The following is a 16,322-nucleotide window of genomic DNA, read 5'->3' on the forward strand; positions in this document are numbered from 1 at the left end:
AAAAAAAGAAAAATGAAAACTTTTTTTGGGAAAAAGAGAAGCCACTGTGACTTCCTCTCCGACCGGCAAAACTCACTTGTGTAAGGCGAGAAAAAGAAACAAACTAAAGTACTTTTCTTGTAGGCTGACAAAAATAACTAAAAAACACACTTGGAAAACTTGGGCTGCATAGCAAAGGGAATAAGGCCCAGAAGAAAAATAAAAGAAAGGCTCTCTCATCTCCACCGGCCCATGCAGCGACAAAGAAAAGAGCTGGTTCGAGCTAATGTACACGTACACAGGGATTGTTATCGACTGAGACTTCGCCAAAAATCAGTCGACTGATATTTAGCGTAGCCGTTTTATCTTACGTCCACAGGGCTTCCCTTAATCACTGTTCTACTCTGTCGATAGGTATTGGAAGGACGGTGATGGCATGCGTGATATGAAGTTGTTGCAGTATGCACGTATCTTGTTATTGGCTCCACCCGCATAATTCACATATAACATGGATTATGTATATGAACCAAATATTGTGTTTCCACACAATTAAATATAATAACACTATTGGTGAATTCAAACCCCATGAGAATGCCTTTAGCCCAGCTGCAGTTTTCATCTTTTCCATTACTCTCTTCTTCTTAGTCGTTATTCTTGCGCACTTCAATTATTGCTTTTTCTAGAATTTTTTTGATATATTTATCTTAATTCATGGCTGTACAACGAACATCATAAATAAATAAAAATTATATCTAGATTCGTAGACCACCTAGCAACGACTATAAGCACTTAAGCGAGCCGAAGGCACGCCGTTGTCATCATCCCTCCCTCGCCACAGCCGAGCATAACTTGTTGTAGTAGACGGTCGGGAAGTCGCCGTGCTAACGTCTCATAGGACCAACACACCAGAACAACAACTAATGCCTTGAAGAGTAGCGTAGATCGAAAGGATCCAACCTAAAGAGACATGAACGTAGACAAACTACGACTAGATCCGAGGAAATCCACCAAGGACAGATCCGCAGGAGACACACCTTCACACGCCCAACGACAATGCTAGACACACCACTTGGACGGGGGCTAGGCGGGGAGAATCTTTTTTCATCTTTAGGAAGCCGCCGCCGTCTCGTCTTCCAGAGAGGACACAAAGCCTAAGACGAGTCGAAGCAATATCTAAAAATGGAGCCCTCATGCCAGCAAGGGTCAGGATCCACCGCGTCGCCATGACCCTAACTAAGGCCACTGGAGATGGGTTGGATCGGCGGCGGCAACGACGGGAAGTAGAGGAACCCTAGTATTTTGGGGGGCAGGAGGCGGCTGCCTGAGGGCTCTCTTTAATTCTTGCTTTCACACACACACACACACACACACACACACACACACACACACACACATGCTTGTAATAGTTTCACCTTTGCATCGCTTTTGCTTGAGATCTAAAATAACTTACATGCGGATTACGATAAACCTCTATAAGAGTATCCACAGGCGGAGATAGCAAATCCAGGCCCTCAAACGCCCGCGTACGCGCCCGGGAGCGTCCGCAGGCACTGACCGGGCACGCCTCATTGGTTGGCTTTCACACCCGCGTCCCTCATATCTGAACCCTCAAAACCATACAAACCATGCAACGCTACGTAAAACTGGATCAATCACAGTTCATCGGATCAACATTGCATCGCCAGACAAAAGGAGCATAGTTCATCGGAGTTCAACTGCAAATCCATACTACAAACAACTTAAAACATAGTTAAATATAAACATAACGGGGAAGGGCTGAGCAAATCAACATTTCCTCGCCGGCCCCTTCCCATTCCGGTCGTCGGCGCGGCTGTGCCCTCCTCCGTGTAGGCGTCGATGTGCGAAGGTGCGTCGTCGTTGTAGAGGCTGGAGGTGGAGCCGTCCGTCAGATCGGAGTCGGAGATGCACCTCATGCCCGATAGCTTGTGGAGCAGACATTCCTGCTCCTTCGCACGGCGGGCCGCACCTTCTTTGCCGCCTCCTTGTTTGGCTCATGCTCCGACAACTCGATGGCGAGTCGGAGCGCCTTGTCATTCTTGGGATGAAGATGCCGCGCATCTGTCTCCGCCTTCATGAGAGAGTGGTGGAGGACCAACGCAAGGAATGCGACCTCGGGATCTACCGACACGCTCACACGAGAACGGGTCGTGGACATCGCCTCCCTCCTCTCCCTCGCCCGCCGCCGCTCACGTCAGGCTGCACGTGCCTCGGACTCGGGCGTCCTCGTATGCGCCGGCCCTGGCGCGGGTATGAGGACCCAGCGGTGGCTGGGTACCACTTCCGAACCAGAGGGTGGTGGAGGTGGGCGGCGTACCTGAAGGATCAGAGCGGAGCTGTGCACCGGGAGGGAAGGGGCGACGATGTTACCGGCGCTGAGTCGATGGGCGATGGGCGCTGAGGAAGATCCATTAGTGCCTGGGATGCCTTGCTCGAGCAGCGACCTCTTCCAGGCGATGAGAAGGGCCACCTCCTCCACATTGATGTTTGAGTCACCGGATTCTGCACCGGAGCCACCATTGCTTCCATCGACAGCCATCAGATCAGAGGGAAAGGGATCGGAAGTGGACTGGACGGAGAGGGAAGTGAAATGGAGTTCGAATTGACTGGTGTCTAGGCTTGGCGGATGGGGATATTGAAGGAAATATGCCTTAGAGGCAATAATAAAGTTATTATTTATTTCCTTATTTCATGATAAATGTTTATTATTCATGCTAGAATTGTATTAACCGGAAACATAATACATGTGTGAATATATAGACAAACATAACGTCACTAGTATGCCTCTACTTGACTACCTCATTAATCAAAGATGGTTATGTTTCCTAACCATAGACATCTGTTGTTATTTGATTAACGGGATCACATCATTAGGAGAATGATGTGATTGACATGACCCATTCCGTTAGCCTAGCACTTGATCGTTTAGTATGTTGCTATTGCTTTCTTCATGACGTATACATGTTCCTGTAACTATGAGATTATGCAACTCCCGTTTACCGGAGGAACACTTTGTGTGCTACCAAACGTCACAACGTAACTGGGTGATTATAAAGGAGCTCTACAGGTGTCTCCGAAGGTACATGTTGGGTTGGCGTATTTCGAGATTAGGATTTGTCACTCCGATTGTCGGAGAGGTATCTCTGGGCCCTCTCGGTAGTGCACATCACTATAAGCCTTGCAAGCAATGTAGCTAATGAGTTAGTTACAGAATGATGCATTACGTAACGAGTAAAGAGACTTGCCGGTAACGATATTGAACTAGGTATTGGATACCGACGATCGAATCTCGGGCAAGTAACATACCGATGACAAAGGGAACAACATATGTTGTTATGCGGTTTGACCGATAAAGATCTTCGTAGAATATGTAGGAGCCAATATGAGCATCCAGGTTCTGCTATTGGTTATTGACCGAAAATAGTTCTAGGTCATGTCTACATAGTTCTCGAACCTGTAGGGTCCGCACGCTTAACGTTACGATGACAGTTTTATTATGAGTTTATAAGTTTTGATGTACCGAAGGTTGTTCGGAGTCCCGGATGTTATCACGGACATGACGAGGAGTCTCAAAATGGTCGAGACATAAAGATTGATATATTGGAAGCCTATATTTGGATATCGGAATGGTTCCGGGTGAAATCAGGATTTTACCGGAGCACCGGGGGGTTACCGGAACCCTCCCGGGGGTTATTGGGCCTTAATGGGCCCTAAGGGAGAAGAGGAGAGGAGCCAAGAGGTGGGCTGCGCCCCCTCCCCTCCCTAATCCGAATAGGACAAGGAGAGGGGGGCGGCGCCCCCCCTTTCCTTCCTCTCTTCCTCCTCCTTCCCCCTTCTCCTTCTCCAACTAGGAAAGAAGGGAGTCCTACTCCCGGTGAGAGTAGGACTCCCCCTTGGCGCGCCCTCCTTGGCCGGCCGCCCCCTCCCCCTTGGCTCCTTTATATACGGGGGCAGGGGGGCACATCTAGACACACAAGTTGATCTTCGTGATCGTTCCTTAGCCGTGTGCGGTGCCCCCTCCACCATAGTCCACCTCGATAATATCGTAGCAGTGCTTAGGCGAAGCCTTGCGACGGTAGAACATCAAGATCGTCACCACGCTGTCGTGCTGATGGAACTCTCCCTCGACACTCGGCTAGATCGGAGTTCGAGGGACGTCATCGAGCTGAACGTGTGCTAGAACTCGGAGGTGCCGTACGTTCGGTGCTTGGATCGGTCGGATCGTGAAGACGTACGACTACATCAACCGCGTTGTCATAACGCTTTCACTTACGGTCTACGAGGGTACGTGGACAACACTCTCCCCTCTCATTGCTATGCATCACCATGATCTTGCGTGTGCGTAGGAATTTTTTTGAAATTACTACGTTACCCAACAATGGCATCCGAGCCTAGGTTTTATGCGTTGATGTTATATGCACGAGTAGAACACAAGTGAGTTGTGGGCGATACAAGTCATACTGCTTACTAGCATGTCATACTTTGGTTCGGCGGTATTGTTGGATGAAGCGGCCCGGACCGACATTACACGTACGCTTACGCGAGACTGGTTTTACCGCCGTGCTTTGCACACAGGTGACTAGCGGGTGTCTGTTTCTCCAACTTTAGTTGAACCGAGTGTGGCTACGCCCGGTCCTTGCGAAGGTTAAAATAGCACTAACTTGACGAACTATCGTTGTGGTTTTGATGCGTAGGTAAGAACGGTTCTTGCTCAGCCCGTAGCAGCCACGTAAAATTTGCAACAACAAAGTAGAGGACGTCTAACTTGTTTTTGCAGGGCATGTTGTGATGTGATATGGTCAAGACGTGATGCTATATTTTATTGTATGAGATGATCATGTTTTGTAACCGAAGTTATCGGCAACTGGCAGGAGCCATATGGTTGTCGCTTTATTGTATGAAATGCAAACGCCCTGTAATTGCTTTACTTTATCACTAAGCGGTAGTGATAGTCGTAGAGGCAATAGATGGCGTAATAACAACGATGCTACGATGGAGATCAAGGTGTCGCGCCGGTGACGATGGTGATCACGACGGTGCTTTGGAGATGGAGATCACAAGCACAAGATGATGATGGCCATATCATATCACTTATATTGATTGCATGTGATGTTTATCCTTTATGCATCTTATCTTGCTTTGATTGACGGTAGCATTTTAAGATGATCTCTCACTAAAAATTATCAAGAAGTGTTCTCCCTGAGTATGCACCGTTGCGAAAGTTCTTCGTGCTGAGACACCACGTGATGATCGGGTGTGATAGTCTCTACGTTCAAATACAACGGGTGCAAAACAATTGCACACGCGGAATACTCAGGTTAAACTTGACGAGCCTAGCATATAACAGATATGGCCTCAGAACACGGAGACCAAAAGGTCGAATATGAATCATATAGTAGATATGATCAACATAGTGATGTTCACCATTGAAACTACTCCATCTCACGTGATGATCGGACATGGTTTAGTTGATATGGATCACGTGATCACTTAGATGACTAGAGAGATGTCTATCTAAGTGGGAGTTCTTAAGTAATATGATTAATTGAACTTAAATTTATCATGAACTTAGTCCTGGTAGTATTTTGCAAATTATGTTGTAGATCAATAGCTTGCATTGTTGCTTTCATATGTTTATTTTGATATGTTCCTAGAGAAAATTGTGTTGAAAGATGCTAGTAGCAATGATGCGGATTGGATCCGCGATCTGAGGTTTATCCTTATTGCTGCACAGAAGAAATATGTCCTTAATGCACCGCTAGGTGAGAGACCTATTGCAGGAGCAGATGCAGACGTTATGAACGTTTGGCTAGCTCAAAATGATGACTACTTGATAGTTTAGTGCACCATGCTTAACGGCTTAGAATCGGGACTTCAAAGGCGTTTTGAACGTCATGGACCATATGAGATGTTCCAGGAGTTGAAGTTAATATTTCAAGCAAATACCCGAGTTGAGAGGTATGAAGTCTCCAATAAGTTCTATGGATAAAAGATGGAGGAGAATCGCTCAACTAGTGAGCATGTGCTCAGATTGTCTGGGTACTACAATCGCTTGAATCAAGTGGGAGTTAATCTTCCAGATAAGATAGTGATTGACAGAATTTTCTAGTCACCATCACCAAGTTAGTAGAACTTTGTGATGAACTATAATGCAAGGGATGGACAAGACTATTTCCGAGCTCTTCGCAATGCTAAAGGCCGCGGAGGTAGAAATCAAGAAGAAGCATCAAGTGTTGATGGTTAACAAGACCACCAGTTTCAAGAAAAAGGGCAAAGGGAAGAAAAAGGGGAACTTCAAGAAGAACAGCAAACAAGTTGCTGCTCAAGAGAAGAAACCCAAGTCTGGACCTAAGCCTGAAACTGAGTGATTATACTGCAAAGGAAATGGTCGCTGGAAATGGAAATACCCTGAATATTTGGTGGATAAGAAGGATGGCAAACTGAACAAGGGTATATTTGATATACAGGTTTTTGATGTGTACCTTACTAGTGTTTATAGTAAACCCTGAGTATTTGATACTTGTTCGGTTGCTAAATATTAGTAACTCGAAATAGGAGTTACGGAATAAACAGAGACTAGTTGAGGGTGAAGTGACGATGAGTGTTGGAAGTAGTTCCAAGATTGATATGATCATCATCGCACACTCCCTATACTTTCGAGATTAGTGTTGAACCTAAATAAATGTTATTTGGCGTTTGCGTTGAGCATGAATATGATTTGATCATGTTTATTGCAATACGATTATTCATTTAAAATTAGAGAATAATTGTTGTTCTGTTTACATGAATAAAACCTTCAATGGTCATACAACCAATGAAAATAGTTTGTTGGATCTCGATCGTAGTGATACACATATTCATAATATTGATGCCAAAAGATGCAAAGTTGATAATGATAGTGCAACTTATTTGTGGCACTGCCGTTTGGGTCATATTGGTGTAAAGCGCATGAAGAAACTCCATAAAGATGGATTTTTGGAATCTCTTGGTTATGAATCATTTGATGCTTGTGAACCGTGCCTTTTGGGCAAGATGACTAAAACTCCGTTCTCCGGAACAATGGAACGAGCTAGTGACTTATTGGAAATAATACATACCGATGTATGTGGTCCAATGAAGTGTTGATGCTCGTGGCGGGTATCATTATTTTCTGACCTTCACAAGATGAATTCAGCAGATATGAGTATATCTACTTAATGAAGCACAAGTCTGAAACATTTGAAAAGTTCAAAGAATTTCAGAGTGAAGTGGAGAATCATCGTAACAAGAAAATAAAGTTTCTGCGATTTGGTCGCGGAGACAAATATTTGAGTTATGAGTTTGGTCTTCAATTAAAACAATGTGGAATAGTTTCACAAACTCATGCCACCTGGAACACCACAAGTTAATGGTGTGTCCGAACGTCATAACAAGTACTTTATTGGATATAGTGCAATCTATGATGTCTCTTACCGATTTACCACTATCGTTTTGGGGTTATACATTAGAGACAACTGCATTCACTTTAAATAGGGCACCATCAAAATCCGTTGAGACGACGCCTTATAAACTATGGTTTGGCAAGAAACAAAAAAAATTGCCGTTTCTTAAATTTTGGGGATGTGATGCTTATGTGAAAAAGTTTCAACCTGATAAGCTCGAACCCAAATCGGAGAAGTGCGTCTTCATAGAATACCCAAAGGTAACTATTGGGTACACCTTCTATCACAGATCCGAAGGCAAGTTATTCGTTGCTAAGATGGATCCTTTCTAGAGAAGAAGTTTCTCTCGAAAGAAGTGAGTGGGAGGAAAGTAGAACTTGATGAGGTAACTGTACCTACTCCCTTGTTGGAAAGTAGTTCATCACAGAAATCAGTTCCAGTGATTCCTACACCAATTAGTGAGAAAGTTAATGATGATGATCATGAAACTTCAGATCAAGTTGCTACCAAACCTCGTAGGTCTTCTAAAGTAAGATCCGCACCAGAGTGGTGCAGTAATCATGTTCTGGAAGTCATGTTACTAGACCATGATGAACCTACGAACTATGAGGAAGCAATGCTGAGCCCAGATTCCGCGAAATGGTTTGAGGCCATGAAATCTGAGATGGGATCCATACATGAGAACAAAGTGTGGACTTTGGTGGAGTTGCCCGATGATCGGCAAGCCATATTGTATAAATGGATTTTCAAGAGGAAGACATACGCTGATAGTAGTGTTACTATCTACAAAGCTCGACTTGTCGCAAAAAGGATTCGACAAGTTCAAGGTGTTGACTACAATGATATTTTCTCAACTGTAGCTATGATTAAATCTGTCCGAATCATGTTAGCAATTGCCACATTTTATGAAATCTGGCAAATGGATATCAAAATTGTGTTCCTGAATGGATTTCTGGAAGGAGAGTTGTATATGATGCAACCAGAAGGTTTTTCGATCCGAAAGGTGCTAACAAAATGTGCAAGCTCCAGCGATCCATCAATGGACTGGTGCAAGCATCTCGGAGTTGGAATATATGCTTTGATGAGTTGATCAAAGCATATGGTTTTATACAGACTTTTGGAGAAGCCTGTATTTACAAGAAAGTGAGTGGGAGCTCTGTAGCATTTCTAATATTATATGTGGATGACATATTGTTGATGTGAAATGATATAGAAATTCTGGATAGCATGAAAGGATACTTGAATAAGAGTTTTTCAAAGCAAGACCTCGGTGAAGCTGCTTACACATTGAGCATCAAGATCTATATAGATAGATCAAGACGCTTGATAAGATTTTTTCAATGAGTACATACCTTGATATTTTTTTTTTGAAATAGTTCAAAATGGAACAGTCAAAGAAGGAGTTCTTGCCTGTGTTGCAAGGTGTGAAGTTGAGTAAGACTCAAGACCTGACCATGGCAGAAAATAGAAAGAGAATGAAAAGTCATTCCCTATGCCTCAGTCATAGGTTCTATAAAGTATGCTATGTTGTGAACCAGACCTATTGTATACCTTGCTCTGAGTTTGACAAAGGAATATAATTTTGATCTAATAGTAGCTCACTGGACATCGGTCAAGAATATCCTTAGTGAGGACTAAGAAGATGTTTCTCGATTATGGAGGTAATAAAAGAGTTCGTTGTAAAAGTTACATCGGTGCAAACTTTTACACTGATCCAGATGACACTAAGTCTCAATCTGGATACATATTGAAAGTGGGAGCAATTAGCTAGAGTAGCTCCATGCAAAGCATTGAAGACATATAATATTTGCAAAATACATAGGGCTCAGAATGTGACAGGCCCGTTGACTAAACTTCTCTCACGAGCAAAACATGATCATACCTTAGTACTCTTTGGGTGTTAATCACATAGCGATGTGAACTATATTATTGACTCTAGTAAACCCTTTGGGTGTTGATCACATGACGATGTGAACTATGGGTATTAATCACATACAGATGTGAATATTGGTGTTAAATCACATGATGATGTGAACAAGATTATTGACTCTAGTGCAAGTGGGAGATTGAAGGAAATATGCCCTAGAGGCAATAATAAAGTTATTATTTATTTCCTTATTTCATGATAAATGTTTATTATTCATGCTAGAATTGTATTAACCGGAAACATAATACATGTGTGGATATATAGACAAACATAACGTCACTAGTATGCCTCTACTTGACTAGCTCATTAATCAAAGATGGTTATGTTTCCTAACCATAGACATGTGTTGTCATTTGATTAACGGGATCACATCATTAGGAGAATGATGTGATTGACATGACCCATTCCGTTAGCCTAGCACTTGATCGTTTAGTATGTTGCTATTGCTTTCTTCATGACTAATACATGTTCCTGTAACTATGAGATTATGCAACTGCCGTTTACCGGAGGAACACTTTGGGTGCTACCAAACGTCACAACGTAACTGGGTGATTATAAAGGAGCTCTACAGGTGTCTTCGAAGGTACATGTTGGGTTGGCGTATTTCGAGATTAGGATTTGTCACTCCGATTGTCGGAGAGGTATCTCTGGGCCCTCTCGGTAATGCACATCACTATAAGCCTTGCAATCAATGTAGCTAATGAGTTAGTTACGAAATGATGCATTACGTAACGAGTAAAGAGACTTGCCGGTAACGAGATTGAACTAGGTATTGGATACCGACGATCGAATCTCGGGCAAGTAACATACCGATGACAAAGGGAACAACATATATTGTTATGCGGTTTGACCGATAAAGATCTTCGTAGAATATGTAGGAGCCAATATGAGCATCCAGGTTCTGCTATTGGTTATTGACCGAAAATAGTTCTAGGTCATGTCTACATAGTTCTCGAACCCGTAGGGTCCGCACGCTTAACGTTACGATGACAGTTTTATTATGAGTTTATAAGTTTTGATGTACCGAAGGTTGTTCGGAGTCCCGGATGTGACCACGGACATGACGAGGAGTCTCGAAATGGTCGAGACATAAAGATTGATATATTGGAAGCCTATATTTGGATATCGGAATGGTTCCGGGTGAAATCGATTCCTTAATGGGCCCTAAGGGAGAAGAGGAGAGGAGGCAAGAGGTGGGCTGCGCCTCCTCCCCTTCCTAGTCCGAATAGGACAAGGAGAGGGGGGCGGCGCCCCCCTTTCCTTCCCCTCTTCCTCCTCCTCCCCCCTTCTCCTTCTCCAACTAGGAAAGATGGGAGTCCTACTCCCGGTGGGAGTAGGACTCCCCCTTGGCGCGCCCTCCTTGGCCGGGCGCCCCCTCCCCCTTGGCTCCTTTATATACGGGGGCAGGGGGGCACCTCTAGACACACAAGTTGATCTTCATGATCGTTCCTTAGCCGTGTGCGGTGCCCCCCTCCACCATAGTCCACCTCGATAATATCGTAGCAGTGCTTAGACGAAGCCCTGCGATGGTAGAACATCAAGATCGTCACCATGCCGTCGTGCTGACGGAACTCTCCCTCGACACTCGGCTGGATCGGAGTTCGAGTGCGTCATCGAGCTGAACGTGTGCTAGAACTCGAGGTGCCATACGTTCGGTGCTTGGATCTATCGGATCGTGAAGACGTACGACTACATCAACCACATTGTCATAACACTTCCGCTTACCGTCTACGAGGGTACGTGGACAACACTCTCCCCTCTCGTTGCTATGCATCACCATGATCTTGCGTGTGCGTAGGAATTTTTTTGAAATTACTACGTTACCCAACAGATATTTATGGGGTCGGGGTGGGCCAGGCTGACGTGGCGGACGCGCCTGGGCGTGCACGTGCCGCCTCATATTCGTCCCATATTTGGGCTGGATACGAGCGGTGCCGGTTAGTCTGAGCATTTAAGGCGCCCGACTGGGTCACATTTTCACAACCGTCAGTGACCGGACAGCCCGCCCAGACGTATGAGGCAGGTTTGGCGCACCCGGCTTTAGATGCTCTAAAGGGCAAAAGACGTTCCTCATCTCTTCATGGGATCTACACTGTTGCTTCAAAAACAAGTACAACTATTCCCTATGCACTCCTAAGACATAAAGCTATTTTTCTGGCATCATTGATGGGGAGGTAAGGGCCTTTGGCCTTTGTTCCAAGTTTTGGTTTATTACTCTGTAATAAAAAAATCCAGGTTCTAAGTAACCACTAGTGAGCTTGAAATATGTATCAACTCACCGCATTGAAGCTCTCGGGACCGCCTATAAAGGAAATCTTCACATCCTTAGAGCATCTCTAGCAGATCCCGTATAATGCCAACCCGCAAAACGCGTTTACAGTTCGCGGAAAAATGGCTTTGCGGGCCGGCGTGGGCAATAGTAGAGTCAGACCCCGCAAACGGACCCGTAAACAAGGATACCCGGAGAAGATGCTCTTCACGGGTCGGTTATGTGGGGTCTGCTCGGGTGCCGCCGCGTCGACTCGCAAACCAAAACCCTCAATAAGAGAATTGACAGCGATTCCGACAAATGAGTTCAAATTCAAACAATTAAACATAATTCGCGCGCAAAAAGCATAGTTTTATAGGAAAAAACACAAAAGGACTTGCAAAAGCGACGACCACGTCCGTCATCATCTTGGTCACCCTTCACTCTGCACCATCTCCATCGAGGTCATCGCTGCCCCCAAATCCATCTCCGGCACTTGTTCCAACTCCGGCACCGAAATCACCGGCGGGCGCGTTGAATGCATCGGCGATATTGGTTCCAAATCCCGATGATAAAACATCACCTGCACTGTAAAATGCACCGGCCAACGCAAGCATCCTCCTCTTCAAGATGTCTCTCCTTGCCATATCATGACATTCTTTGATGATGTCGTCCATGTCATTGCGGTTCAATGTCATGATCCTATTCTCTTCGGCTAGAAGTTTGGACATAGCTTTGTTCTCAGCGGGACGTGCTCTTCTCTCCTCAATGGCCACCTCGCCCAACCTCTCATCCTTGAGTAATTGCCATTTCGTCTCTTGCTTCTCTCGTGCCTTCTTCTCGGCCAACTCTTTCTTTGTCTCCAATGTCTTCGCTAGCATGAACTCACTTGATTGCACCATGGCATCTATCTTGTCCCACAAGCTCGATGCTTCGTGTTCCCTCTTGATCTTCTCCTTTGTCTTCTTGTCACCATCGGACTTGTTCAAGTTTCTCGGGCCATCATCATCTTCACCTTCATCCATGTTCGTAAGTGAACCTCTCTTCGGTGGGGATTCTTTGTCAATCAACTTCCACTTCTCGCACTCTTTGAGCATATCCCAACAATGCTCTAGTTTAAATTTTTTTGCCTTCGGAAGCTTCCATGTCTTTGTATCTTTGTTTGGAAATTTTGTCCTACACAATTAAAACAAAATCAAATGATGCAAATAATGTGCACAACTTGGACGTGAAAATGAACTCACATAGTCGGATTCCACGCCACTTGGAGGTGCATTGCAAACTTGTTCCAAGCAAGCTGCCCAACGACTACAAATTGGCCTGATCAAGTCCCAACGACCTTGGAGTGACCGAAGGGTTCGTGGTGTCCTATTGGGATGCTTGGCCATCATGCTGAAGTATTGATTTTCAATTCTTTGCCAATACATCTTGGAGGTTTGAGACGTACCCGTGCAAGCATCAAGAGACACCGCACTCCAAGCCTTGATCAAGATATGATCTTCCAAGATCGTGTAGTTCTCCGATCTCATGCTTTTTTTGCTCGCACTTGCTCATACGCCCCCCTCATCTACCTCCTTCACTTCATCTTCACCACCGTGATCATCGACGCCACCCTCCATTTCATTGTAATCGAAATAAGCGAACAATGCTTGATCGATGTCGACGCCATTGGTGTCCAACAAGTTCACGAACTCGACAGTGGCATTGTTCGAACCACCGCTACATTGAGTGACATCAAGTCACAAACAACCACAATGGTGAAAAGCGAAGCAAGAACAAGAGATCAAAGATACATACCTTCTGGCCATCTCATCGAACACCTCGCTTGCGGTGGAAGCAACGCCGTTGAACGGCATCGTCGAGGAACATCTCGCCAAGGCGGAGGGAGTGGATGAAGGCGGCAGCCTTTTCGTAGGAACCTTCTTCCGCTTCACGCCCGAAATCTTGCTCACCTTCTCCGCCGGCGGCCGGGAAGATCGCGCAGCAGCGGCGGTGCCCGGCGCTCATGCCTTTCTAGCGAGGCCAGACGGATTTCCGCCCTGCACGACAACATTGCCCTACCGCTTGCGGGCAGGCGCGTTGGGGCCTTGGGCGATGGTAGGGGCGACATGGCCGGCGACGAGATCCGCCGGAGGGGATTGCGCGTGCGCGACCTTAACGGTGATGGGGGACGGCTGGGAGGCTTCCATGGCGGGGAAGAATGGCGGGGAAGATGGACCGGAGCGCGCGGTGGCGGGGCAATGGCGGCCGAGGAGGGGGGAGGGGGAGCGGGAATGGCCGCGCGGAAATTTCCCTCACGCCAAATCTCGCTGCGGATAGGGGGCAAGCACTTGGGTCGGCCTCCCACCCTGTGAATCTACAGGTTGAGGGCGAACTTTTGCCGCACTTTTACGGGTCGAACGCGTTTGCGGGGTTTGCTTGGGGAGAATTTTCTGCGACGACCAGCATTTTGAGGGTTATTTTGCAGGCCGTGGCGTTATACGGGGTCTGCTAGAGATGCTCTTAGGCTTAGACCAGTGGAGTAACTTATGAAATTAATCTGAGTCCAATCCCTATTTTGCAGGTAATTGACAAATGGTGGTACAAAAGATCTGTATCAACATATATGTAGCTATTTGATAACATATGCGACACATTTAAATTAAATGGCTTTACTTATGGTGGCACCTCTGCTAGCATGAATCCTCGGTCTGACCCAAAAGAAAAGAGGGTCAATACCGTAAAAGCTAAAGGCAAAGAACCAATTAGTTCAGAGACTACGAAGCAAGGCAAAGAACCAATTAGTTCAGAGACTACGAAGCAAGGCAAAGAACCAATTAGTGGGGACGAAGCCTTCATTGCTGCCACATACTTGATAAACCGTACTCCTAGCAAGGTCATCAATTTTGAGACACCCTTTCAACGATTGTTTTATGAAAAACCCAACTATTTCATTCTCGGAATCTTTGGATGTGCTTGCTGGCCAAATCTTCGGCCGTACAATAACCATAAACTCCAATTTCGATCAAAACAATGTGCTTTCCTTGGCTATGGAAATCTTCACAAAGGATATAAATGTCTTGACATCTCCACTGGACGTGTTTACATATCCAGGTACGTAGTTTTTGATGAAAACATCTTTCCCTTTTCTACCTTGCATCCTAATGCCGGCGCTCGTTTACGTGCAGAAATACTTTTGCTATCTCTGGAGTTATTAAATCCTATTGATCAAGGGGGTGAATATTGTGCTAATGATCATTTGTTTAATAATCCTGACCCTCATGACCCTCATGGAGACAGCGGTGAAAAAAACGGCGGTGAAAACAGCGCTCCGGCTTGTGATTTTATGCAGCAGCAACAGAGAACTCCTGGCGCTGGACACGAGGCTGATACACCCTCGGGATCGGGCGCGCGCGTGCTGTCTGACGCAGTCACGGGATCCCAGGAAGATCCTCTGGCAGGTCCAGGTTCGCCAGCAGCGCCTCCAGATTAGCCACCTGCCACCTGGTCGGGCGGGGCGGACGCATGCGCTCACCTCGAGGCGGCCCCGTGGACGGACACTCCCTCGCCCGCACGCGCTTCATCGCCGTGATCGCCAGTTGTCGAGGCGGGACAGGCGGTACACCGCCCGACGCGCACACAAGCGGTGCGGGACGAGCTGGCGGGTCGCTTTCGCCGGCCCCACACACGCGGGATTCGAGCCCGGCGACTGAGGGAGGATCAACCACCCTGATCCGGTCGGCTGCAGTACGAGGAGAAGGATCCTCTGCGGCTGAGGGCGTGTTGCCACGGATAACTACACGTGCTTAGCGAGGTATTTTGAAACCTACAAAATTCAAAGACGGTACAGTCAGGTATGAGAAGAACTTTAAGTTTGCAAACTTTGCATCTTCTGGTGAACCTCAAAATTTGACAAAGGTACAAAGAAATGAAAATTGGAGAAATGCTATGCACACAGAGTATGATGCACATGTGAAAAATCAAACTTGGCATTTGGTTCCTTCAAAGCAAGGGAGGAATATCATAGACTGTAAGTGGGTGTACAAAATTAAAAAAAGACCCGATGGCACTATAGATAGATACAAGGCTAGGTTAGTAGCTAAAGGCTTTAAGCAACGTTATGGGATTGACTATGAAGATACTTTTAGCCCTGTAGTTAAGGCTGCTACTATCAGACTTGTTTTGTCTATTGCTGTTTTCAGGGGTTGGAGTCTTCGCCAATTGGATGTACAGAATGTGTTCCTACATGGCATTATCGAGGAGGAGGTCTATATGAGACATCCACCTGGTTATGAGGACCGTTCAAAACCACATCATGTGTGTAAATTGGACAAGGCCTTGTATGGTCTAAAACAGGCCCCCAGAGCCTGGTACCACAAGTTGAGTACAAAGCTACAACAACTTGGTTTTAAGGCATCTAAAGGAGACACGTCTTTGTTCTTCTTCAAAAAAGGGAAGGTGACCATGTTTATGTTGATTTATGTTGATGATATAATTGTTGCTAGCTCATCACAAGAAGCCACCTCAGCACTGCTAAGAAATCTGAAAGGAGAATTTGCTCTTAAGGATCTAGGAGAGTTGCATTACTTTCTAGGTATTGAAGTGAAAAAATGTCATGATGGTATTATGCTAACCCAGGAAAAATATGCCAGAGACATAGTCAAGCGAGTAGGCATGAGAGACTGTAAACCCTCTAGTACTCCCATGTCATTGCATGAAGGAGAATTGTTAAGTCCAGAAGAGGGGACTA

Source organism: Triticum aestivum, chromosome 2B (genome assembly GCF_018294505.1).
Source record: "Triticum aestivum cultivar Chinese Spring chromosome 2B, IWGSC CS RefSeq v2.1, whole genome shotgun sequence".
NCBI classification, from domain to species: Eukaryota; Viridiplantae; Streptophyta; class Magnoliopsida; order Poales; family Poaceae; genus Triticum; species Triticum aestivum.